Raw genomic sequence first — 24,344 nt, 5'->3', positions numbered from 1 at the left:
GTAGGAAAGTGTCAAAGCCTGTAGCTCCCAGGATATTAGAAGAAATTACTGCTTGAGCAGTCTCATTCCAGAAATCACCTTCCTAGAAGGGAATAAGGATGAACAAACATGGGAGGGGAATTTCTCCTCACCTGGACTAGTTTTATTTCTAACCACAAAGGTGAGCTGGGTGGTTGTTCTGTGTCCAGATTGCTCATCATCAAGGGGAAATATTTATGAGAGAGCTCCCTGTCACTTGGACAGCCTGTCAAATAGCAAAGGTCATTGTTACTCATTCCCATGAACTGCTGCAGCTACACTGGGATGACTGGAAGGTCACAAAGGCTTTTTTAGCAAAGGGCAGACTCTCTGAAGTGACTTTTGAAACTGCCTGTAGCCTGAATTTTCTATCAAAGGGAGGCTGCTGGGCTTTCAGGTCCCCTTTGTAGTCTTGGTAAAACCTTTAATTGACTTATTGTCAGGGGATTGTGAGGAAAAGGGGGAAAACACCCACAAGAGGCGATACTGTTTGATCTCTGTCCTTCCTTGTGCTTGTGAGCCACAGCCTTGCTTCAGATAAAATTTCTGGTGGGATTTTGTATTTATGTTAGAATGTTTCTGTCTCCTGCACTGGAAGTGGGTTTGGTTTTTCTCCTGGGAATGTATGTTTTTGTTTGAGTGCTCAAGTGTTCCTCAAGTGGGTGAATGAATCATGGAAATTCCGTATTAAGGACGGATGGAAAGATAATAAAGCATTATATGTAGGCCTTCATGGTAAGTTTGCTTTGCAGGTAAAAGGGATTAGTCTTTCTCTAGTAAACAAACAGTGCAGAGGATGGAAAAGCCAGCTGGTCTTGTTTGGAGTTGCTGTAGTTATTTAACACAGGTAATTTTTTCAGGCTGTACATGGCGTCCTGCTTGGGGAAACACAAGCAGCTTTGTCACTGTGTGTCACCCTGCCCAGAGCAGGAGCCAAAATCAGTACCAGGTACCCTTAGGATAATAATTCCTGGGTTAGAAAACTGGAAACCTCTCTTCTGACTTACAGATTTTCTGTTCAAGTTATATTTTAACTTCATGAAGGTTCTGCCAGATGTCATTGTGCGAATGGATCCCCCAAAAACTTGAGTCAAACTCATGAGGCCTTTTCACTGCAGACATGCTTCTAATGCCAAAGCCAAATCTTGGCAAGAGTGGGCAACCTCTGAAGCACAGCACACCCTGTGGCTTGTATCAGGGGTCTCTGTACTGAGATTCCTGATTTCAAGTAGATAACAGCACTTTTCCCAACGTTTTAAAATCTGAGGATGAAAAATGCTGTGCAACAACAGTAAAAGGCAAAACATTTTTATGTCAGGAATGTGGTGTTTTGGAGCACTGAGGGGTACTCCGGGCTGCTTGTTTCTATCTGCCACTCCTGCTCTCTTTTCCAGCCAGCTGGATCCTTATTTTTCTAAAAAAAGCTTCATGCCAAGCTTAATGCTCATCTCACCTGACAGTTCTAGGAATGGGGCATTATGCTGGTCAAAAGAAATCTAGAGAACAATCACTTAATGGCTTTAAGTCTTTATTTTGCTTGGCAGAAAATAAAAAAAAATAAAATAAAAAAAAAAAAAAAAAGCAGCATCAGTCAATCCAATAGATCTCCTTGGCCAGACTTCAAACCTGAAATACAAACTCCAAACCCAGAAATACAACTTCATGGAGTGCCCAGGTACCCTCCCACCCTCCACGTGCCCACCATGAGCTCTCCTGATTTATTTTCTGGAATTCCTTCCCCATCTGAAGGTGTGTGTTGAAGGACATGAGACCTGAGCTATTTCTGTCCATTCTGTGGTGCAAAAAACCCTTCCAAAAAGAGACCTTCCAGGCAATCCTTCACTTTTCTTTCTTCACATCGATTATGTCTCTGGATTGCAGCTGTGGGCAATCTTTTCAGGTGTGTTGCACAAGGTCTTTGTCCTCCCTGGTTTTTTAGGTTAGGCTCTCCAGACTTTTACCATTTGCTTTACATTTCAGTCATAAACCTGTCCTTCAAGAGTGCTTCCCAGGAAAGATGCTTTATTCACTGTGTGGTCTGCTTATAGAAAACAAATGTCAAAGGCATAAAAAATGCTGATTTTAGGATTTCATAAAATTTCCTTGGGACTACTGTCTGCAAAAGGCACCAGCCCCAGTCATATCTGTCAATTACTCTTCCTTAATGCATCAAATACTGTATTAAACATGGGCTTGCAAGGTATTTTGGCTTTATTTTCCCACAGGTAATGGCATTTCTGTCTATCCTTAAAATGCCTTACAAGCATTCCTAGGGCTTAGGGCTGGCTCTGGTGCCAAATCTAAACTGGAGAAAGAGGGTAGAGCCCAGGGGACTCCTAATACCCAGAGCTTTCTAGATTTAGTTCAAATCCTTCACATTGCAGCCAGGCAAGCTCAGAGCTGGTGCAGCCCTGCAGCACAGTTGTTTATTTGCTGTGGAGGAAATAGAAGTACCATTCAATAGGAATTGGCTCCCCAGCTTTCCCAGCTGCTGGATGACAAGCATCCCTCATTGGTTCAGCTTTTCTGTGGGTACAGGGGGCACCAGTCTGTCCTTCGTGGCTCCTCTTTGCCTAGGAACAAACACTGCCTGGATTTGAGGCAGCCCTGAGGGGCAGGTGTTGCTCTGTGAGATGCTGAGGACTCCAGGCAGGAAATCCTGGCTTCCCTTCCATCCTCTGCAGATAAAGATCTCCAAGCTGGACCATCAAACTGTCCCTATTTCCTTATCTCCTCTGACTTTGTCCGGTCTGGTGGGAAAGGCTGCTCTTTCCAGCCTCGCTGCCAATTCCTCTCTTTCCAGATATAGCTGGTTACAACAGGGATATAGCTAATTTCCCTGAAGTCCTTTAATTTGCAAAGCTCTGCTTCCATGTGTAGGCTTGGTGGAGACCCAGTGCTGAGGCTGTGAGGCAGGTGTGGGAGGGCAGAGCCCACCCCCAGCCACAGGCTGGCTCCTGGGGCGTGCTGGATGGGGACAGCCACCCCGATGGCTGGCAGGCTCACAAACCACATCCCAAACAGCGTGTGGCCGTAGAATCATAGAATATTCTGAGTTGGAAGGGACCCACAAGGACTAACCAGTCCAATGTCTGGCCCCTCTGGCACATGACAACCCCAACAATCCCATCCTCTCCCTGACAGTATTGTCCAAACTCTCCTGGAGCTCTGGCAGCTTTGGGGCTGTGCCCATTCCCTGGGGAGCCTGGTTGGTGCCCAGCACCCTCTGGGGGAAGAACCTTTTCCTAATATCCAACTAAACTCCACCTGAAACAGCTTCATGCCATTTTCTTGGGTCCTGTCAGTGGCCATCAGAGAGCAGAGAGCAGAGCTGCCTCTCTACTTCCCTTCATAAGGAAGCTGCAGACCATGGTGAGGCCTCTCTTCAGTCTCCAGCTGAACAGACTAAAGGACCTCAGCCACCCCTTGTAAGGCTTTCCCTCTAGAGCCTTCCCAAATTTCATGCTGCTCCTTTGGATGCTCTCTAAAAGCTTTATATCCTTCTTATACTGTCCCTTGTCCTGTACTGATTGTCAAACGTTACAGTGGCTTCTGCATCTGGGTGCTTCGAGGGGCTTTGAAGGGTTTTAAGTCCTGTGGTGATGGCAGCACTGAAGGGCAGTCAGGGAAGCTCAAAGTCTGGAGAAAAACAACCTGCAAGCACTGCATATATGAAATTGGAAAGTTTGCACAGCTGTCTGATATCTGATGGAAGCTGGGAACCCCAAATCCGTGTTATTCTTGCTGTTTTCCCCAGATGTTTTGGCTGGCTCAGCAACCTCAGCCCAGCCGTGCAGGTGCAAACCTCTGGCAGGCGGCTGAGCGCGTTCTATAAAACTTTAAAATGCTTGAAGGCAGCGTGCAGACATGACTGATTTCCATCCCAGGCGCAGTCTTCCTCCAGACTTTCCCTCCAGGCATCCAAAAGCAATTTCAGCCAGCATTTAATGGGAAGGCTGCGGGATGTCTGAGTGCTCCAGCTCCATGGTGGACCCGCATCCCGTGAGTTACACATTGCTCAATCCTGGTCACAAACTTTTTTTGGAAAGAAGCTGTAATTTAATAAAACCTGTGTTTACAGGGCTGCTGCTTGGATAAAACCTGTGTTTATGGGGCTGCTGCTTGGAGAAGAGACTTTTACCCTGCAGCTGCATGAAAAGCATCAAATTCAGAAGGAACATCTTCCCTTTGCTTTAGGGCTCTGAGTGCCAACTCCCAAACTGTGACTCTGGAACTGGATTTTTTTGGCTTTCCCCTCCATTTGGAGGAAGTCTCCATGGCACAGGCTCTGTGCCCAGAGCCACTTAAGAGTATTCTTATTATATACAGAATTGCAGAATGTTTTGGGCTGGAAGGAACATTAAAGATCATCTTGTTCCAACCCCCTGCCATGGGCAGGGACACCTTCCACTAGACCAGGTTGCTCAGAGTTTTGTCCAAATTGATCTTGAACATTTCCAGGGATGGGGTATCCAATATACATTTAATGTATATATATATATATGTATATATGTAACATATCTATAGATACACACAATATGTTTATTTTTTATAAATACATATATAAATGTGTATTGTAGTATATATGTAGTACATATATATATTATGTGTACATATATTTACATTGCATATACATTGTATATTGTAGTGTATATATATATATGTTGGAGAAGGTCCTTTGCTAGCTTTTAGGGGTCTTCAAGCAAAAAAAAAAAAAAGTTTAAAGCTACGCCTATTTTTGATTTTCTATAACTTTTTTTTTTTTTTCCAGTATATGACACTACCCCGTGCAACTGCGTGAACACTGGTATCAGTGAGTCGCAGAAACCAGATGGTGAGAGATAAGAAAGCAGGATGGTGTTTTGGGTAGGACTTTGGAGGGTTGTGTTTTTCTGGACCACAGGCTGGGCTTTAAATTGTGAGGTAGACTCCGATGAGATTAATTTCATTGTCTGCACAGGAATAGGAAAAAAACTCGGGCAGGAATTAAGTTATTTTCCACACTGGGTCCGCTCTGTAGTTTGGTGAACGCCCCCGAGCAGGGGTATCACAGAAGCCTTGAAGTAAAGCGGCAACCGCAAAAGGTGAAAAAGACCCGTCTCGCTTAGGAAGAAAATTAGGTTTAAGACACTTGCTTCACCGAACAGGCGGTGATATCCTTAGAGTTTCACGTTCAAGTCATCCAAGACCAGGAGCGAGGCGGAGGAGGCGGCGCAGGAGGCGGAGAAGGGGAAAGAGGAGGAGGCGGAGGCGGGGGATGCTCGAGGCGGAGCCGGGGCGGGCCGCAGGGGAGGCGGCTGGAAAACAGGCCGGCGCTGGTTCTCGGCCCGCAGTGCCCGCAGCCGCCGCTCAGCCGCGCCGGGAGCCGCTCAGCCGCGGGAGGCAGCGAGGCGAGAGCCGGGCGGGCGCCCCGACCCCGACTGTCCCCTCCGGCACCGCACAGAGAGGTACGCGGCGGGCGGCGGCCCCGGTCCCCTCGGAGCGTCCCCTCGCAGGGTCCCCTCGGCCCCCTCAGCCGGCACCTGCGGCGGGAGGGCCGGTGCCGCCTCGGCGGGGCTGCCCGGCTCCGTCCCCCGCACAGAGCGCCCGGGCGGCGGCGCGGAGAGGGCGGGGGGCTTTGGGGGCACAGAGCCGGCACCTGTCCCACACGCCCACCTCGCCAAGCCGCTCGAGGGGCCGTTCCCTGTGTCCCGTCCCACACACCTGCCCGAGGGGCCGTTCCCTGTGCCCCGTCACACACACCACCCTCGGGGTTCGGTCCGGTGCCCCGTCCCGAACGCCGCCCTCGGGGTTCGGCCCGGTGCCCCGTCACACACACCACCCTCGGGGTTCGGCCCGGTGCCCCGTCCCGAACACCGCCCTCGGGGTTCGGCCCGGTGCCCCGTCCCGAACGCCGCCCTCGGGGTTCGGCCCGGTGCCCCGTCCCGAACGCCGCCCTCGGGGTTCGGCCCGGTGCCCCGTCACACACACCACCCTCGGGGTTCGGCCCGGTGCCCCGTCCCGAACGCCGCCCTCGGGGTTCGGCCCGGTGCCCCGTCCCGGTGCCCCGTCCCACACGATCCCGGAGGAGCCAGCCGTGTGCCCCGTCCCTGAGGGGCCGTTCCCCGTGCCCCATCCCACAGTTTCACCTCCCCAAACTGCTCCATGGGACGTTCGCTGTGCCCCATCCCACACACCCCAAACCACCCCAGAAGTTTGCTGACCCTCGTTCCTCCGCCCCTTGACACCCCACCCTGCAGAGCAGGTGTCATCCCCGCCGCTTTTTATGGGGGCCGTGGGAGGAAGGATCGCTGTCTCGGCTAAGGGGAGAACACGCATGGATGTGTTGGGATTTTGGGGTGGTTTGGGTGGTTTTCTCCCCACTCCCGTGCGTTGATGTCGGTGAATCTCCCGCATGTGACACGAGTCCGCGCGTGCCTCCGCATTCCCGGCTGGCGTTCCGGTGATGACACCGAGAGGAGAGGTTAAGTGGGGAAGTCACCGTGCCGGGGATGCGAGTGACGAGCGGCGAAGGCTCGCCCCCAGCTTGTTTGTGTTTCTGGTGTTTTCATGTTTATACAAAGCTGTTACAATACCGGGGGCTTGGCGGCTCACACCGGCGTTTTCAGTCGAATCCATCGACTTGTGTGGAATTGCGGTGTGGTAGATGAGGGATTAGTTCCCAATGCCGGGTAGTAAAATGCACAAAGCCATTTGTCAGTTACGGAAACTCAAAGCTTTTATTTACATTCTCAACCCCGTGTACAGAGCAGCTCTGCTGCATTGTTGCTCTGCTCGTCCCAAAAAATACTTTCCGTGGATTATAGACACGCTGTCTCAGACCTGGTGCCGGGACCAGCTGTAATTGCCTGATGTATTGATGTAAACACTAACTTTACATAAAAGTGAAACCATATGTATCGCCTAACACATGTCCACTCTGTGATCCTGCACAAAGTCGAGCCCAGAGCCCTGTCCTCAGCTCACCCTGTTGATCCACGTTTCCCGTAGCCTGTACGACACAGTCCTGTTCCCAGAGTTACCAGACAGGTTTAGTGGAGACCAAGAAATCAGCCCAGGAGCATTTATTTGTGTTGTGCAAGAATGCTGTTATGTTCTCAGTCCTTTACAGATGTTGTTTTATTGACTTAGTGATAACATTTTGCTCTCCTAGGTCCTTTTCCCTTTCCAGATTGTTAGGCCAGCACTTACTAATCTTTTACGGCACTGCTGTGGAACAGATGTACTGTGTTTTTTAGGGAATAGTAAGCTCTGTGGTTTCAGCTGGCTTTGCCTCTAAAAAAAAAACAAACCAGCACTGCCTTTCCCTCGTGCCACTGTTGTGGAGTGGGTAGCCGGACTAGGAAGCCTGTTTGGATGACTACTGAGCTGGCAAAAAATCCGACAGGCTTGGGTCTGACTCAGTGCCTGGATCCTCAGCCATTGTGTGGCTGATCAAATGTTTACCTGGACTTCTTTGGGTTTGGAGCAGCATCCAGCTGGTATTTTGGCTAAGCTGTGTGTGGAAGGGGGTGTAGAGGTCTCAGGCTTTAAATGCTAAAAATGCTGGCTGATGCTGGGTGCTGTGGTCGTTCATCCCTCTCCATCCTTTGGCTCCGTGGAACAGCGGCTCTGGAGCTGTTCTGCTTTGTGCCGCGCTTCCCTGAAACGCTGGAGCGTGTGGCTGGAACACCACAAACACGCTGCACGTGTCCTGGGATCCCGTGTCCTCAGCCCTGCTGCTGGCACTCGTGGTTGTCCCTCTCTGGTTTGAGCTGGAAGTGCTTGAAACCCTGCTGTGTCTCTCCCACCAAAGTGTCATGAGTTAGCTGTGGTGTCTCTGAAACTCGGTGTTTTTCTGGGATGGTGGAATCTCAGTTGACTTGGTGGCACTGGAGGGGTTGAGGTAGAGTTTGGAGAACTCTGTCAAATTGTTGACATTCCTTACAAACAGCAGGCATGGTTTCTGGGCTCCCTACAGCATCTAAGAGGTGTGATGGTGCTTTTACTGACCTCCATGTTAGCCAAGTAGTATAATTTGGGTTTTTCTCACTCATCCATCCTCAAAAGCTATCGGACCCCTGCCCATCTCTGCCTCAGAAGCTTGGAGGAGTATTCCTGCATCTTGCTGCCAGCCTCAGGAGTGTATCTGCCTGTCTCTCAACCCCACTTCCATCATTTCATGGTTTTTGTTCCTGTCATCTCACTGAAAAGTAATCCCTTCTAATCAAATCTGAGGTTCTCCAACTAAATTCCTGCTAGCCCAAGTGAGTGTCTAAGGAAAACTGTGATGCTGACTTCTGGAGTATGTGGAATTACTTTGTATGATCGGGTTATACAAAAAAGAGAGAGAAATTATTTTCTCTTGTTTTTTTCAAAAGTATTAAAACACAGCCTGCTGTGTTTCACAAATCTCACCGCTGTCTCCTACTCTCAGTAATTGTAATTAACAGACCAGAAAATGGAAAAATGTAGAAATACCCTTTCCCACTGGCCACAAACATTAGTCCTCTCCAGAAGTTAATGAAGTCATGTCTATGGAAATTAAAGAACTGATTTTTTTTTTAGTTCTGTTGGTGAGCTAAAACATTGTGTTAGAGTGGTAAATAATAAATAAAAGAGCTGTAAAGCTCTCCTCTTGGAATTGATGTGGCTGGAGAATGGATTTGAACTCTTCTTTCTCTGGAGAGTCTAAACCTCTGGCTTTAAGATGTGGCTGAGGGATCTGTCCTGCTCTGCTTGCGTGCAAAAACTGATCTAAGCACAGCAGCGAAGTGGGAGGGAGATGGTAACCCACCATGAGAATAGGGAATAAAAGCATAACCATAAAAAATCCCAAATGCAACCAATTCATCAAATTATGGAATCCTAAGACACAGATAGCTTTACAAGTGACACTTCAAAGCCACCTTTATGGTGTTTCCAGACTCTGTTATCATCTTTGTTGTCTTCCTGTTGAGAGAACATGAACATTTTCAGCTACCTTGATTTTGTGTCTGATTTTCATTGGCTCTGTTGCTGTGTTGGCTTTGCTGTATCCGGGCATTCCTTGCTCCGTGTAGAGGGCACATGGGTGTGTGCACTGTAATAAATCTTGAGTTTATAGAAGTCACTGTGGAAATTGGTTGAAAAGCTTTCCTTTTTTTTTTTTTTTTAATAATCTAAAATTTCAGTGGTTTCTTCTTGTTTTAACAAAGATTCCAGAAATACCATGGGTGGGAATATGAACCACTTGGAAAATAAATCTTCATGGTGACTTCAGTTAACACCATGAGCGTGGTGGCACCTGAGGAGCACATTGGTGTGGTGCAGGTGGTGTGTGGCTCTGCTCTGGGGAGTGGCTTTGGAGGAACCTCAGTTTGAGGTCCTGTTCTTGTGTTTCCATGAGAACCAGTGCCCTGGAGGGTCCCTGGGATAGGGTTGGGCTGCAGGCTGGAGGAACAGTGCAGGGCTGTACCAGGAGAAGAGAAAGCTCTGGGGATACCTTTGACCACCTTCCAGTGCCTGAAGGGGCTCCAGCAGAGGTGGAGAGGGGTTCTGGATAAGAGCCTGGAGTGACAGGACAAGAGGGAATGGCTTCCCACTGACAGAGGGGACTTTTAGATTAGATATTAGGAAGGAGTTTTTTAGTCAGACAGTGATGAAGCCCTGGCACAGAAGCTGTGGTTGCCCCATCCTTGAAAGTGTCCAAGGCCAGGTTGGACAGGTCTTGGAACAACCTGCACTAGTGGAAGGTGTCCCTGCCCATGGCAGGGGGTGGGAATGAGATGATCTTTAAGGTCTTTTCCAACCCAAACCATCCTGTGATTCAGCCAGCAGCCCTGAGCTGTGGATAACCCAGCACGCAGGGTTTTTATAACAATGTATTTACTGTCTGAACCCAACAGCAGCATGACAAGGACGTTTGCTCTGGGAGATGTGCTCTGTATTCCGGTGACCTTTTCTTCTGGAAATCTTTAAATGCAGTGAATGTGGTGGTGTTTGGTGAATTTTAATCATGCCCCCTTGGTTTTAAGTGCAGTTTTGGTGTTACTTTTCATGGCAGTTTGAAGTTTTTGTTTTGTGACATGTTGGGGCCAGGGCCGTGAGGTTGTGAGGATGGGATGGAAGGGAAGTTGGGAGGATGCAGCAGGAGTGGTTTGGCTCTGAGGAACGCCTGGGTTGCTCTGAAGGTGATGAGCTCAGCGGTGCAAGAGGGGTGAAAAATCCCCTCCCTGCTTTTCCTGCTGGAGTTTGATCCCTGAGCTATTCTCGGGTAGTTCTCTGCTACCAGGCCCTGCTTTAAAGTCTCAGTGAAACAAGGCACTTATTGTTGGTGCTCTCTAATTCCAAGTGATGGTGGCTGGCAGCTTGCTGGGTCTGAGTGAGACAGATTTTGCAGCCCCAGAGTAGTGATTTACACAGGATTTTGTTGGATATTCCCTTTTAGGGGCAGTTTTCCACATCATGCTGTGAGACCACGTTTCCCTCACTTCCTGGAGTAGAAGGATGGAGAGAGCACTGGGGGCCACAGAACAGATCAGTGGCAGAAAGAATGAGGAGATCTCAGCTGTGGAGGGCCCTAAAGAGCTGAAGTAAACTCAGGCAATTTCAGCTTGTAGGGAATTTTTGGTTTGGTAACTTTCATTTCTTTTATCCAATAGGTCTTTCAAGGGCTGCAAAGCCTTTATAATGGCTGGAAAAGTTCATTTAATTCCACTTTTTGTGTGTGTGTGTGTGTGTGTACTTACTGAGTTCAAAGGCAGGACCTACCTTTTAAGAAATAAAGAAAATATTTGTTTTCCTGGCTGATGAAGTAGAAAACTAAATGGATGTAGATAACTGTTAAAGAATGGATACTTAGTTATTCATTTCTTCACCATTCCTCATTCTTGATAATGCCAGATTTTCCCAAGTGCATCCTCTAGATTGAGCTGAGTGGCGTGGAATAGTGTAAGCTGCTGGCATGCTCGGAATGACTGAAACATTGGACAGGATATGGTGATGTTGGCACATTTTGAGAAGGGAGAAGAAAAAGCATGTTGATTTTGGATCATTTGTGTCCTGAAGTACTTACTCAAGCTCCCTTGTAGCTGATGTAAGCAGAAAATGCCTTGTGCTAGGCGAAGCAGATAGTCCTAGCCTATCCCTAAACTGGGATTTGCATAGGAAAGGAGGAGTTTCTTTAATTTTTCAGGGCAGATGGGGAATGGATTTTCTCCCCAAAAGGTTGCACAGGTGCAGCATTCAAGTGTGCTCAACTGATGTTTCTGTTGGACAAGTATTTAGTCTGAAATGGAATTAAAAGTTCTCCTGTCCCATGGAATGCATGCTCCAGGATATAGATGTAACCTCCTGCTTTTATCTCCAGTCTTCTAATAGGATTTTCTCTTTTGAAATCAGTCATTGTTGTGATCCTAGAGGACTCTGCCAGGAAGACATGCCTGGTAATCCTTTGGTTGAACTCGTGAAGTTCACGGACCCTTTGGGAAAGCCTGGCAAGCTGGCACGAGGGCTGTTTTGCAAGAGCCTGGCTTTAGGAGTGGAGCTGCCCTGAGATCTTTTCTCTGAGCTGTACTGTCTCCGAGTGCTTGTTTCCTCTCTTGCATAACTCTTTTCCAGCCGTCAGAGCACAGGCTGATGGGTGACTTAGACAGATTTAAGATGCTACTTCTAGGAAAAGGGGTCATCCTATTCCTGTGCATGTTCTGTTGTGACTGTGGGTGTGCGATCTTGGTCAGGGAGCCCTGGCAGACGATTATTATTTTTATGGGGTTATTTTTTAGTTGGATCCAGTCCCTGGCCTGTCGCATGACCGATGTTGTCAGCACTACATGTACAGTCAGGGCTGTCCTTTAAGGACAGTACAACTGGGATCTAAGTTTTCTGGGATTGCATAACTGTGCCCTCAGATGTGCCAGGGTCTACTGACAAACACACACGTGTGGTTACAGCTGGGATGTGCTCACAAAAACACTCACACGAGTATTTCTTCCTGGGACCACTTCTGTCACCTTCCTCCCTTGTTGTTCCATAGACAGAGCTTGGAGGTTGACTTTGGATTTTCAAGAATGAGCCAAGAGGATTGTAGGGGGCATGCAAGGAAGCAACAATTCTTAAAACCGCTTTGCTAGGTCGAGCTTTAACCCTGAGATAAAGGTTGGTACTTCAGAGTTTACAGTTTACACTCTGCTGCTCAGATGCTCTCACCCCACGGGACACTTTGTGCCATTCATTAATGCTTGCAGGAGCATAAAGTCCTCCCAGCAGACTAAATTAAATGTCCTTTTCTAGTCGTGGGGAGCTCACACCATCGCTCCAGTGTCACAGTGGCATCTGGTGTCTCTGGGCTTGTGAGAGCTTGACAAAGGGCTGAGTGTGACTGACCACCAGCTTTGGAGTGAAGCACCAGGTCGTTAATCTTTTGTTCCCCGATTCCCTTTGGCGTGGGATCCAGGGCTGTGTAGTGGGCAGGGATCCAGTCCTGAAGATCTTACACATGAAAATATTCCAGGGAGGAACAGAAGAAAGGCCTAAAGAGAAGAAAGAGAGAACTGCTCAGACTGCAGGGTGAGATGGGGAGGGGACAAATGGGAGGGACAGTAGGGATGGGCTCCTGTTAATAACTGTCCCCATGCTGTGGGATGATGTGAGAGGGACTGTGTTGTTGGGAAGGCTGTACTGGGGAGCTCCTCTTCCCGTGCCTGTTTTGTGGGTCCAGCTCTTTGTATTGTTCCTGTATTGCTCCTCCAGGAATGCAGGGAGAAGGTATCACGTGGGAACAGGCAGCTGCTGCGCGTGGGATCTTACAGTGTTTCTCCAATGTATGATGGAAATATCAGGGAGGCTTGCATGCTTTGGGGCTGCTGCTGACGTGTTCTGTTGTCATATTTCTGTTACAAGCAAAGAACTGCAGGGCCAGAAGGGACCTTAAGTTGTCTAATCTGACCTCCAGCCCCAAGGCTGGGTCAGATCTAGCCAAACTTTCCCAGCAGATGTTTGTCCAAAGCAGTTGTTAAAAGTCTCCAGTGATGGACTTTCCTCATTGTCCCTGGATGATCTTAGAAAGTCTGTCATTGTTCTTGCCATGACCAAGATTTTCCTGGTTCCTGACTTGGATTTCTATGCAGCAGTTGAGAATTGCTGCCCTCTTGCCCTTTTGTTACTGTACAGAGTGAGCTGTTCAGTCCTCTGGAGCTGCCTTTGGGAATCTCTGGGCCGTGTCTTCCTTGAGCTGCAGCGTCCAAAACTTCCCTGGAGAGCTGTGTCTGATACCTGCATGTACTGAGCCAGAAAACACCATTTTGTGACTCTCAAGTAGACTTTTGGGGTGTGATTAATGCATTTTAGTTTTGGACAAAGCGCTGGTGAAATGTTTTGTCATGGAAGGTTTTATTATGGCTTTGTCTCTTTACCAGCTATAAGAACAGAGCATGTGCTTTTCTTGCTCAAGCGCTGTCTTTTCCACAGGGGTGTGTTGTGGATCTCTGACTGTTCCAGAATAATTCCTCGCTGTTCTAAGGTGAAGGAAGTCCTTGCCAGCTGCCCTGACCAAGGCTTTCCCCGTGATTAGCTTGATTACAGCTCAGCCATTGTGCTTTCCTGCTCTGACCTGCCAGCTGTAGTTCAGGAGTGACCTTCCCTTCTCCCTCCCTGCTGTGGTTACACTCTGTGCATTTGATTTTGTACCTGCTGTCCCTTTGTTCCCCTGAAGGATTCTGCTATTCATGCATTTCTAAAGCTGGTAAAAAGTGGATGTGAAGATTATTCTGAGAGGTAGCACTCAAATATAAAACATGACAGAAAACAGATCAGCCAGTCCTAGAAGCATTATTTGCTAAGGTAAACTCCTTCACTTTATTTTTTTTTGGGAAAAAATCCCAAAACCTGTCTGTGTGTATTATTCCAGGCATTTTCTCTGGATCTATTAACACCTCAGTTATACCTTTCAGTGGGAGAGAGTAGGATGTGTGTGTGAAAGGTTGGTCTGCACACAGAGGGCCTTTGTCCTGGGATAACTGAAGAAGCTCTCACCAAAATGAAGGCTGGTCTGGACAGGTTTGAAACATCTTTTGGCATCGCCTTGTGTTTATTGCTGTGGGAAGAGCAGGTAGGGAGGAGCAGTCTGGCTTTTTTTTGTTTGGGCTATCACTATGTATCTTTGAATTCCTCAGTGTTCTTGCAGAGTTTTTGTGTGATAACTTGTGTAATGTGAGTCCCCAGTTTCTCTTGTTCTCTTTCCAATTGCAGTGAAAGCTCTGGTGTTTCATTCCTTACTTTTTTCCCTCTGTCAGTTGCAGTGGAATCTTTAGTCATGTGGAAGGTATTTTATGCACAGCTTTAGAGTCTGAAGTACTTGCTAGCACTGAAGAGGTGTAAAGTGATGTAGACTCTTGGGCAAAATCCCTTTTCCAGTGTTCCTTGATAAAGATTTCTTAGAACGGAAGAGTAAGTGACGTGGCACAGGAGATTTGAAGCTCTCTCATCTGACTGCCTGGTCCAGACAGGGCCAGGATCAAAGGTAGGTTTCTTGTGAATTTGTTTGGACTTTTTTTAGTCAAGAGTGGCAGGTTGATGCCATGCTTCATGCTCTCATGGTGAGGAATATTTTGCTCCTGTCTGATCAGTATTTCCCTCTGTCAGTAATTCCTGTTGTTTCTTGTCCTTTGGTTTCTGCCATCCAGTCTGGTTCCATCTGCTCAGTAAACCTCAGTTAAGCAGTTGAAGACAGTAACTGGATCTCCGACTAGCCACCATTTCTTCTCCAAGTTCAACAACCCCTGTTCCCTCATTCCCTCTCACATCAGGTGTTCCAGTCTGTTGGCTGCTGCCTTTCCAGCTCAGTGATCCAAGAAAATTTGGTGACCACAGAGTCATGGAATCACAGAATGGTTTGGGTTGGAAGGGAACATAAAGATCATCCAGTCCCACCCTCCTGCCATGGACAGGGACACCTTCCACTAGCCCAGGTGGCTCCAAGCCCTGTCCAGCCTGGCCTTGGGCACTTCCAGGGATCCAGAGGCAGCCACAGCTCCTCTGGGCACCCTGTGCCAGGGCCTCCCCACCCTCACAGGGAACAATTTCTTCCTCATATCTCATCTATCCCTGCCCTCTGTTAGTTTAAAGCTGTGCGTTTCACCCATCCAGTCGGTATCTCCCCATTTTTCTATGTTGATAAGCTCTGGACTTTTGTTCTTTCCACCCATATTGACGGCTGTTATCTTGTTTTAAAACAGAGACTAAAGCCAGAGGGTTCAGTTCAAGGGAACCAAACTCTGAATTTTCTTGCTGGATTTGGAAGGAGAGGTCTCCCCTCAGGCTGTGTCCTGCTTGCTTGCCTGCACTAGTCTGTTCTTAGGAACATTTCTGGCTTAAATGGATCCAGCTAAATCTCACACCTGGCGTTTCTTAATTTTGTTCTCCACAAAGTACTCTCAGGTTTGCTGTTCCCAAAAGCACAGCAGCTCAGGGCAGGACTTTGCAAGGCATAGCTGAGTGCTTTCCATGGCTCATGCCTTGGGCTTTGCCTTCATGCACCTGTGGAACATTGTTGAATATCACCATTTTGCCTTGACCCTCTAAGAGCCTTTTCTGGAGCCTTGCTGAATAGAGTTGCTCCCTGTTTTTGTATTTGCACCTGGGGCTTCTCTGTCTTAATTATGTCCCGATGTCGATATTGGACCAGTGCATGAAGATCATTTAGAAATTGAAATCTGTACACCTTGGTGCTTTCAAATCCTCCCAGCTGAATCATCTGTTGGGTTTATGGCCATACATTCCAGTCTGTCATCCCAGCTGGTAATGAAAATATTACACAGCTCTTATGCCTGGCTAGACCCGCTTTCCAGTGCCCTCCCAATTAGATAACAAACCCTTGACAATTATGCTCCGAGAAGGATGTTGTCATGCAGCCATTTTATGGTGATTACATCTAATTAATGTTTTCTTAGGTGGGTCTTATGGGAATGTCATGTGGAACAGCATCAGAGCTAATACAGATTGCATTTCTGAATCTCCTTATCAATCCTGTACATTTTTTCCTGGTGATGCACAGGTCCTTTATTGCTCCATAGATTTCTGATGCTAGAAGGAACCATAGAGGTGATGAGACCTGCCCCTGTCCACACTGAAAGTTCAACTGAGCAAGTCACACCAGATTGATCAGGAGTTTTGTAATGGGACAGTTGTGACATGACAGCTCCAGCAGATCAAGAGGAAACAAATGTGATATGTTTATGGATCCCAAACAAAATTAAACAATTACCTGGATCCAGCCTTTGGAGCAGCCTTTGAACGAATCCCAACCCTTTTTCTGCAAGGGCTGGGAACATAAAGAGCGTGTCTAATCTGTGCTGATATCAGGCAGCAGTTATCAGTGCCTACGTGCTGTTACTCAGATCTCGTTAGCTGCCTAATTGGATAATAGGCAGGACACTTCACAACTGCATAAGTATATTAAAGCTTAATCTGCTCTGGAGCAGGGAGGGGAAGATGTGCTCGGTGACAAATGGACACAAGAAGATGCACAGTGGGGCAGGGGTGTAAATATGGGGCTGTGTCCCCATCACTTCAGTCCCAGTAACTTTCTGAGGCAGAGGCTCTGTGTGTCTGCAGCATTTACATCAGTGCTGGAGTCCCAGAGCAGAGACTTTCAGACTTTACCCATGTTGGCCAGGCAACTTCACCTCCAAAAGCACAGTTTTCCTAGTAGCTAAATCCCTATCTATTTTTTTAAATAAAATGTGTGGTATAACTTAATACCTGTTTTTAAATCCAACGTGATAGAACAGGGAGAAGCATCCTGTGTGTTTGTGTGATACTGGACTTTGCAGCACATTCCTGGTCCTAAAGCTCATTTCCAGCACATGCAGATGCACATTGGACAGGATCAGAAAGCTTCCACAGTTCTGTACATGGAGAGGAGAAGCTGTTTGAATATTAAATAATCTTCCCTTTCTTTCCTGAAAAAATGCAGTTTCTGCAGTTAGCCAGTTTTAAACTTTTGGAGTGGGTTGCCTCTTTCCAAAGGTGCAATGAAACCTACGTCAGATTCTTGTAGATGTGGGTATGAGCACATTTCATGAGTTGTCACCACCTATTCTATTCTCAGGAGAAGGGATCTGCAAAGGACATTTCTGGGTGCAAAAGATGAATCTGCCAAGGGGATCTTTAGCTCAAGGTAATGGGAGAGTGACTGTGTGGACTATGTCCTCTCCATTTTTTTTTCTGGATTCCCATGGGACTGGTGGAGTGTTTTCACAGAAACCCCAAACTGAGCCCAGCTTTTGGCCCTGTATCCTGTGTGAGGTGCCTACAGCTTTTCATTAATTTCTTGCTTAACCTCATAGGAGAAGTATCTTCACCTTGTGCTATCCAGCATCTGCCTGTAGCTGGTAGGAAAGACAGGAGCCAGCCTCTTAATCTGTAAGTGTCTTAAGCAAATGTAAACTCCATTAAGTGTGTTTATCACTGAGCAGCTCATTCCCAGCTGTGCAAAGCACCTCGTGGTTGGTTTGTGTGGGATGTACAGAGGATTCTCTGGTGCTTTGGCCTGACATCTGTGTTTGTGACCAGCTAGGGTTAAGAGCGAGGCACTAAGGTTAAGCGCTAAGGTGCTTGCCAACTAAGGGTTAAGTGTGAGGGCACTGTTCCACTGCACTGTGATTTTAAAGCCTGCTGACTTTCCCATGGAAAATCTTTTTTAGAGCCAGAACCCCTACATTGCTTTTATTTTGGATGAAGGTAAGACACCGTGGGGTGTTTGGTCTGTTTTGGTGTAGACAAACTCCCAGGTGGAAGAACCAAAGAATAGTGATTGAATGCAGAAGAATTTCTATGGTTATCCACACCTGATCTAGTGCCTGCACTCAAAGCGTGATCAGCAGGGAAAAATAGTATTTTTTTACGAAGGGTAGCTCACATCTCAGCAGCCAAATTCCTGGGACAGGCTTTGGAGAGAGCCTGTGTCCTTGTTTTTCTTACGTAGTCCCTCTGAGGCAGTGGTTGGGGGGTAGCTGCAGGTAACTCTTCCCTTCTGTTGCTTGTGCCTGGGTCATGATGCAGTTGGGAGCATCCAGAAGAAATAAAGGAGAGTGGGCTGCTACAGATGGTCTCCCCAAAGTGCTGGATGTGTTGATAGCACGTTTCCTGTAGCTATACACACCAATATTGCCTTTATCTCCCATCCAAATCTGCTGGGTATTGACGTTCACTCAATCTGTCATCAACTTCGACTCGGGTTTGACTTCAACCTGTACTTATTAAAGAGTGAAGAAGGCTCTGTCAAATGCAGTTGATAAGGGAATTTAGAAATAAAAGTGCTTATTAAACTGTCAGTAGCATTTTTTCCCCTCTTTATCTGGAAAAAAAAATAATGGCATGGGTTGTTTTCTTCCTCCTGCGTGGGCAATTTCTAGACATGCACTCGCAGGGTTGTTTTTCAAACCCAAGATAACCCTTAGGGTGGTCCTGTCTGGCCCCTGCCTGTTACAGATCAAACCCACACCCAGACAGGCAGGAATCAAAAGCAGAACACCTGCTTGGTTGGTCTCTAGTGTGTTCTTTGCAGAAAGTTTTAAAAACGTGTTTTATCAGGACAGTGAGGAGGTGAGATTTGTGACGCCGTGGATTTGCCCTTGTGGCTGAGCATGGATGAGCTGTCCTTGTAGAGGGAGCCACAGTAGGATTGTGTCACTCCAGGTCTTCATTAGGGTCGTTAAGCACTATTTTAAGTTTCCTGAGCTTAAGTCACAGAAGATCTGATGTCTGGAGTCAAGGCCTGGCCTGTGACAGGCAGTCCTTTGGAAAGCTGTGCAAAGATCCTCGTGTCTCTCCAAAGCAGTGCCCTGTATTTCAGAAAGGAACATTGTGAGCGAGGAGAACAAGTTTCAGATCACATGTTCCCCAGCAAATACTGTCCTTTCGATAGGAAGACTTGTTGGAGAATGTTAATTGAGTCCCTTTTTAAATGAAGGAAGCTTTGCTTCCTTCCCAAGTTTTCAAAACAAATTTTCCAAATACAGTGCCTATGTTTCATTCAAGTGTAAATCCTTTCTCTTTAACCTGGAAGTTATCCCAGAAAAAAGCCTATCCATTCACTGCAGGACAGACCTTTGTGGTTGTAGAGGGAAAAAAAGAAGTGGATCAAATTGTCTAAACAGGAAGGGTATTAAGAAAAGCCTTTGCTCAGTGAGCAGAGCTCTCATTTCAGTTTAAATGGTGTCCTACAAATTCCACTTTACATCTCCATTGCTTTTGAAGCATCACACAATGATTGAGGTGTCTGCTAAATTTAGAAATGACAATTTTTTCCCTGCCAACACGCCATCCTAGCTGGAGGGATTTCAGCATGTAGTTATGGGATGGATGCAGGGGGTGATTTGAAATTTACTGGCTTGTTATCTCATCTGACTTGCACATAGCTCTGTCCTGGTAGGGATTTAACACCTTACACTGACGCTTTTTTTCTTTCAGAGGGCATTAATGGAAATGCTTTTCTGGCACAGCCAGGTGCTTGTGCTGTTTTGCATTCAGCGGAGCTAGGGTACTGAAAGGGTCCAGCGTGGTGTGCCGAATAAAATGAGCTCCCACCTAAACACGTTGAAATTTGTGCTTTATTTTGAGCAAGTTATGGGTAGGATTGTCGCTCTTTTACTGCAGTCACATGGGAAGGCTGTGGAAGCAGAGATAAATCACAAGTGTCCCAATTCACAGTTTCTACTGTTTACCATATGACAGATCTTCCCGCTCTGTAAAAAATGTCTTAGATCTAAAATAAGTATTTTTTTTCTTTCCTCAGCCTGTGGTATTTAATTACTCTCTTTCTGAGCAACATTTTATCTCAGTTCTGTGAAGCTGTTTGAGGCACAATTTATTCAGAGGATCAATACCAAAGTAAACTTCCCTTTGTTTTGGTAAAATGTCTTGATTGTCACAGAGAAGAAACATTTTGAGTTCAGGTGTGTCGGGAGAAATGAAAGGCACCTTGCAGCAGTGGTAATCCATCACTGGAGTGCATCCCACAGCACTCCAGGCTCCACTTTACCTGTAAGGCACTTAAAACCTCAAAGAAGTCAGCTGGGGGAGGTTTTCTGTTGGAATCTCCAGACAAAATTTCATCCTCGGGCTTTGTTTTGAAGTTTGCAACAAGATGGGAACAAAGGTGAAGGTGTCATTGTTGTGTTTTCATCTCTTTCCTCACCCACCCTTCTGTTTCTTGTCTTAGGTGTTGTTTGACCTTTAAAGATCCCTTGCAGCCCCAACTATTCTGTGATTCCATAATTCATGAGCTGTTTCTACTCTCTTCTCCATTCTGGACTCATGAGGAAAATCACTCAGCGGGGGGAATTGTTCCTGTCGCTTTACACCAAAAATGTGGCCCTGGGTAGGAAATTTTCCATAGCAATAATGATTTCCTTTGGATATCTCTGGGTGACCTGCATGCAGTCTGTAGTGAGGAGATCTCTTTGCTTTTATACTGAAATATTTCTTATTGTCGTACTCAAACCCATGGGGAAAATTCCCATCTTCTTCAAGGGAAGCTTTTGGTGGGACCAGACAGCCAATCTGCCAGCCTTAACCCAGCCTTCAGGATCTCAGGACTTGCTTCCCAACCTGAATTCCCCTGCCCTGGGCTCTGTGCTGCTCCGGGGCGTGTTTGTGCAGACAGCAGGATGAAGAAGGCTGCGTGAATCGCAGCGTGCCGAGGCCAGCCCTGGGTACGTGTCTGCTGCCTCAAAGCTGGAACATGTGGTTTGTTTAATGCTCCAGCAAAGCACGAGCCCAGGGAAAGTCTCTTTGATACAGCTGCACCTGGAGAGACATATTTTTCCTGGAGTCACGTCTAGTCTGTTCCAGGCTGAAGTCGATCCAGTTACTGTGGGAGTAATTCCATGCGGTGTTTGGCTTTTCTAATTCTGGTTCTCTTCCCATAGTGTTGCTGTTGGATTTAATGATTTTCCCTGTGGCTTGAATGGTAAAGATGTGGTAACTGCTTGGGAAGGGCTTAAAATCAAAGATTCAGTGTGGGTGTTGCTTTCAAAAAGAGAAGAAATAATGCTATTTCGAGAGCTGTGCTGCTATTTCAGGGCAGTTTGGTAGGTCTGGGTTCTCAGAAGTGGTGAGGAAAAATAATTGCTTTTGGCTATCATGTCTCATATGGTGTGTCCTGAAATGATCCTCATGTACACATAGAGCTGAAACCAGTACTGAGCCTCTCTGCATGGGGATTTGTTCTGTGTCTCACCCTCCTGGTACAGAGGATGGGAGGAACAGAAAAGATTCCTGTTGAAATTTTGCTCCCAAGCTTGCTGCAACGAATTTAAAACCCCAAACCACAGCAAATTCCCAAGTGTAATGTGGACACCAGTGTTTATTTGACTGAGACACGATTGTGTTCTGAGTTGTGCAAACACAGGCATATTTCCTATTTAATTAAGGCTCGTTTTATGAATTAAGATTCCCAAACAATTGGAGAAAGAAGGAGGGTGGAAGAGATAAGATCTCAAGGTTGTGCAGACGGGATAGGGTACAGCTCTTTTTGGCAGCTGAAATATGACTTCTGCAGGAAACTTGTTTGCAGCATTGTTCTATTAATTATGCCAATGTTTTTAGCTTCTAACATTTTTTTCTGTAGTTTACTGTCTGTCTTTCCTTCCTTTTACAGTCCTGAAACACCAAGCTTTGCTTCTGCCAGGAGTGTAGGAGTGGCAGATACCTCCCAATGCTTAGTGTGGTTGAGGAGCTGGAAACAGGGGTCAGCAGAGCTGGAAATAGGGAAAAAATCCCACTATGGGTCCACCAGAGCCTGGCAAGCTTGCAAAGACACAGGAAAAAGCAGGCCAGTTTGTGACTGGTTGTTGCTTGTCATGTTTGGTTCAACATGTTCCTGAGCTGTCAACCCTTTGTCCTGTCAGGCTGACAGAGCCAAACTGCAGCTTGATGCACTGCTTTAGGTTCTGGCCAGCTGTTGCTAGATCTCTGGTGGTCAGTAGGATTTGGAGACCAAAGGCATTGGAATTCTTGGCTAGATCATAATTTTTGTCACCAGGGTTAAGATGGGAGTATTCTGTTCACTGCAGCAGGTTGAGTACAACTGGTGTCCCCCTGTTCCTCAGCTTCTCCTGGCTGGAGGAGAAGGAGAGTGTTGTGGCAGTAACAGCTGTCTCTGTGATGGGTAGATATTCTGGGATGCATTCTGGGTAGGGGGGACCTTCTACCTATCTGCAGCCTTCCAAACAAGGGGATGCTGATGTGCCAGCTACAGCACATATTTTTTCAGTCTGCAGAGGATTTGCAGAGCAGTGGATGTACTGGATTTGCTCCTCTGTTGCCCAAGGAACATGCCAAAGCAGTTCTTTTTGTCACTGCAGTGGAACTTCTTTCAGCTGTGTAATACTGTAGCCTCAGGCACAAGAACCACAGTGTTGCAGTTCTGCTCATGCTGCATGCAGGGACAGGAGAAGCTCTGTAGCCCAGACTATATTCTCAGCCCATTTCTATGGGAATCACTTGGGGATGATGACTGTCTCCAGAGGGAGTTTGTGATGGTGGAGAGAATCCTCTAGTCCTTCATTTTATCCCCACACTGTAAATCAAGATGCTGCCCTACTCACCAAGGTGTGCTCCTGGTAGCAGCTCCCATCCCAGCCCCTCGGAGCTGGCAGAGCCTGCCATGTTCTCACGGTACCCTTCAGCCAGAGGAACACGATTATTTTCATTTCTTTTTCCTCAGATGAGGAGGATTTGTAAAACACATAATGGTGCATTTTATCAGCGAGTTTTAAATGGTGTGATTCATCCCCTGTGACGTTCCTTGGTTTATTTTTTTGGATATCCATGCAGTTCTGTCAGTGCCAAGCACTGTAAGGAAGTGCCTCGTGGCAGACAACCTGCTCTGCCCATATGTTCCCTTTAAAAAAAAAAAAAAGACCCAACTCATAATAGGAAGTCTTTATACTGCATGCCAAGACGCTTGGGGCTTGTTAAATATATTCTACTTGTCAACAACTACCCAATTTAAAAAGTAGCCTTGGTGTGAATCAGCTTTGAACAAGTTCATTTGACTCAAGGGATATTTGCAGGCATTAAAACAAGTTGGATCACAGTGGTAAAAATGTGCAGTGGTTTCCTGATCAAAAGCACTATCCAGTGACCTTTTTTTTTTTTGTTTTGTTTTGTATTAATCTCTTTCAGACCTTCAAAAGTGCAGAGATTTTCCCAGCTGGTGATTTTGGAGGGTGAAGGAGGTTTATTGGGGCTAGTGTTTCTGGGGTCCACTCAGTGTGTTGCTGGAAAATCCAAGTGGCAAAGAGGTGCCTGGTGCCTCCAAAGTAGCAGGAAATCTTATTCTGGAACTTGTTCCATCATCTTCGTTGATTGAGAGTTAATTATAAAATGTCAAATGTCATGGTTAAGGGTCTTTTTCAGCCTGAGTGGTTCTCTGAGTGCTGTGGTTTATTCTCTTCCTCCCCCCTGCATTTTTCCTGGATGATGGTGTTGTGGAAATAGGCAAAGGGGATGGCTGTTATGGATCATACTTGCAAAAAAATACCATTTCTCAGAACAGGTTTTTTTGTTGTTGTTGAAGAACTCAATCATTTCTGCTTCACTTTCTGGGCCAGCAGTGCAGGACCACAGAGGGGTGCTGTGGTGGCAGCCTGTATTCTGCATAAGGTGTGATGGCCTCAGCTTTAATGCCCACCAGATTTGGGCTTCTTCTCTTTCATAACTTTTGGAGTAGTTCACAGAGTTTGTTATTTGTTCTGTGTGCACTGAAGAAGCACAGCTTCTTCCCAGCTTGGGAAGAGGAGACAATTTAGTATGGCCCATTCCCTGTCTCTCCTGAGATGAGGGGAAGGGATATTCCTGCAAGTGAGGGGGTAAATGAAGTTAAGGCTTGGTAAAGTCACCTTCTAAGAGACCTGAATTTGGGCAGGCAAAGGTTAATGATGTATTTCCCTGTCTCTTTTGGGATGTGTCCAGAGGAAGAAGAGCACAGTGCTAGCCTGAAAGTCCCTGTTGTCTTCAAAAAACCAATGCTGAGGAGGTTTGGGAGCGAGCTGCAGGTTTGGTGTGTGGGAAAAACGGGAAGCATTTTGGCACGCTGCTGTCCAGGAGTACACGTGGTGCATCATTAATGCCTTTCCTTCCTTGATGTCTGATCCAGCCTGAACTCCCTGTGTGTCAGTCACTGGGGTGGGTCAGTAATTTGTAAATGGAGCTGGTGATGCTGATGTAAGATCAGCATTTTCAGTGCCTTGAGCCATGCTTGATGGCTTGGGCTTTTACAGGGATAAATTGTAGTGGATGGTAGCGTTTATCTTCAATTCCAGCTGTTTTTGTCTCACAGCCACCCCTATAAATTCCAG

The 24,344-nt window shown here is 46.8% G+C and overlaps 1 protein-coding gene and 1 long non-coding RNA gene across 3 annotated transcripts in view; one reads left to right on the top strand and one right to left on the bottom strand.

The window, feature by feature from the left end:
* Nucleotides 1-23,594, bottom strand: part of LOC137473238 (uncharacterized) — a 121,131-nt gene extending 97,537 nt beyond the window's left edge. Inside the window, exon 1 of the long non-coding RNA XR_010998666.1 lies at nucleotides 14,929-23,594. This is a non-coding gene — a long non-coding RNA (uncharacterized lncRNA). The remainder of the gene's footprint in view (nucleotides 1-14,928) is intronic.
* The window catches only part of SMOX (spermine oxidase), a 61,702-nt gene that overhangs the window by 5,383 nt on the left and 31,975 nt on the right, over nucleotides 1-24,344 (top strand). Inside the window, exon 1 of one of the 2 annotated variants that reach the window (XM_068189059.1) lies at nucleotides 5,297-5,465. The exons of the other annotated variant lie outside the window; for it this stretch is intronic. The gene's annotated coding sequence lies outside the window, so the exon portion shown is untranslated. Of the gene's footprint in view, nucleotides 1-5,296; nucleotides 5,466-24,344 lie in introns of those variants that run through there. 2 annotated transcript variants of the gene reach the window in all.

Source organism: Anomalospiza imberbis, chromosome 4, assembly GCF_031753505.1.
Source record: "Anomalospiza imberbis isolate Cuckoo-Finch-1a 21T00152 chromosome 4, ASM3175350v1, whole genome shotgun sequence".
NCBI lineage: Eukaryota > Metazoa > Chordata > Aves > Passeriformes > Viduidae > Anomalospiza > Anomalospiza imberbis.
The sequence above is the reverse complement of the archived record's forward strand: the minus strand, read 5'-3'. Positions and strand labels throughout refer to the sequence as shown.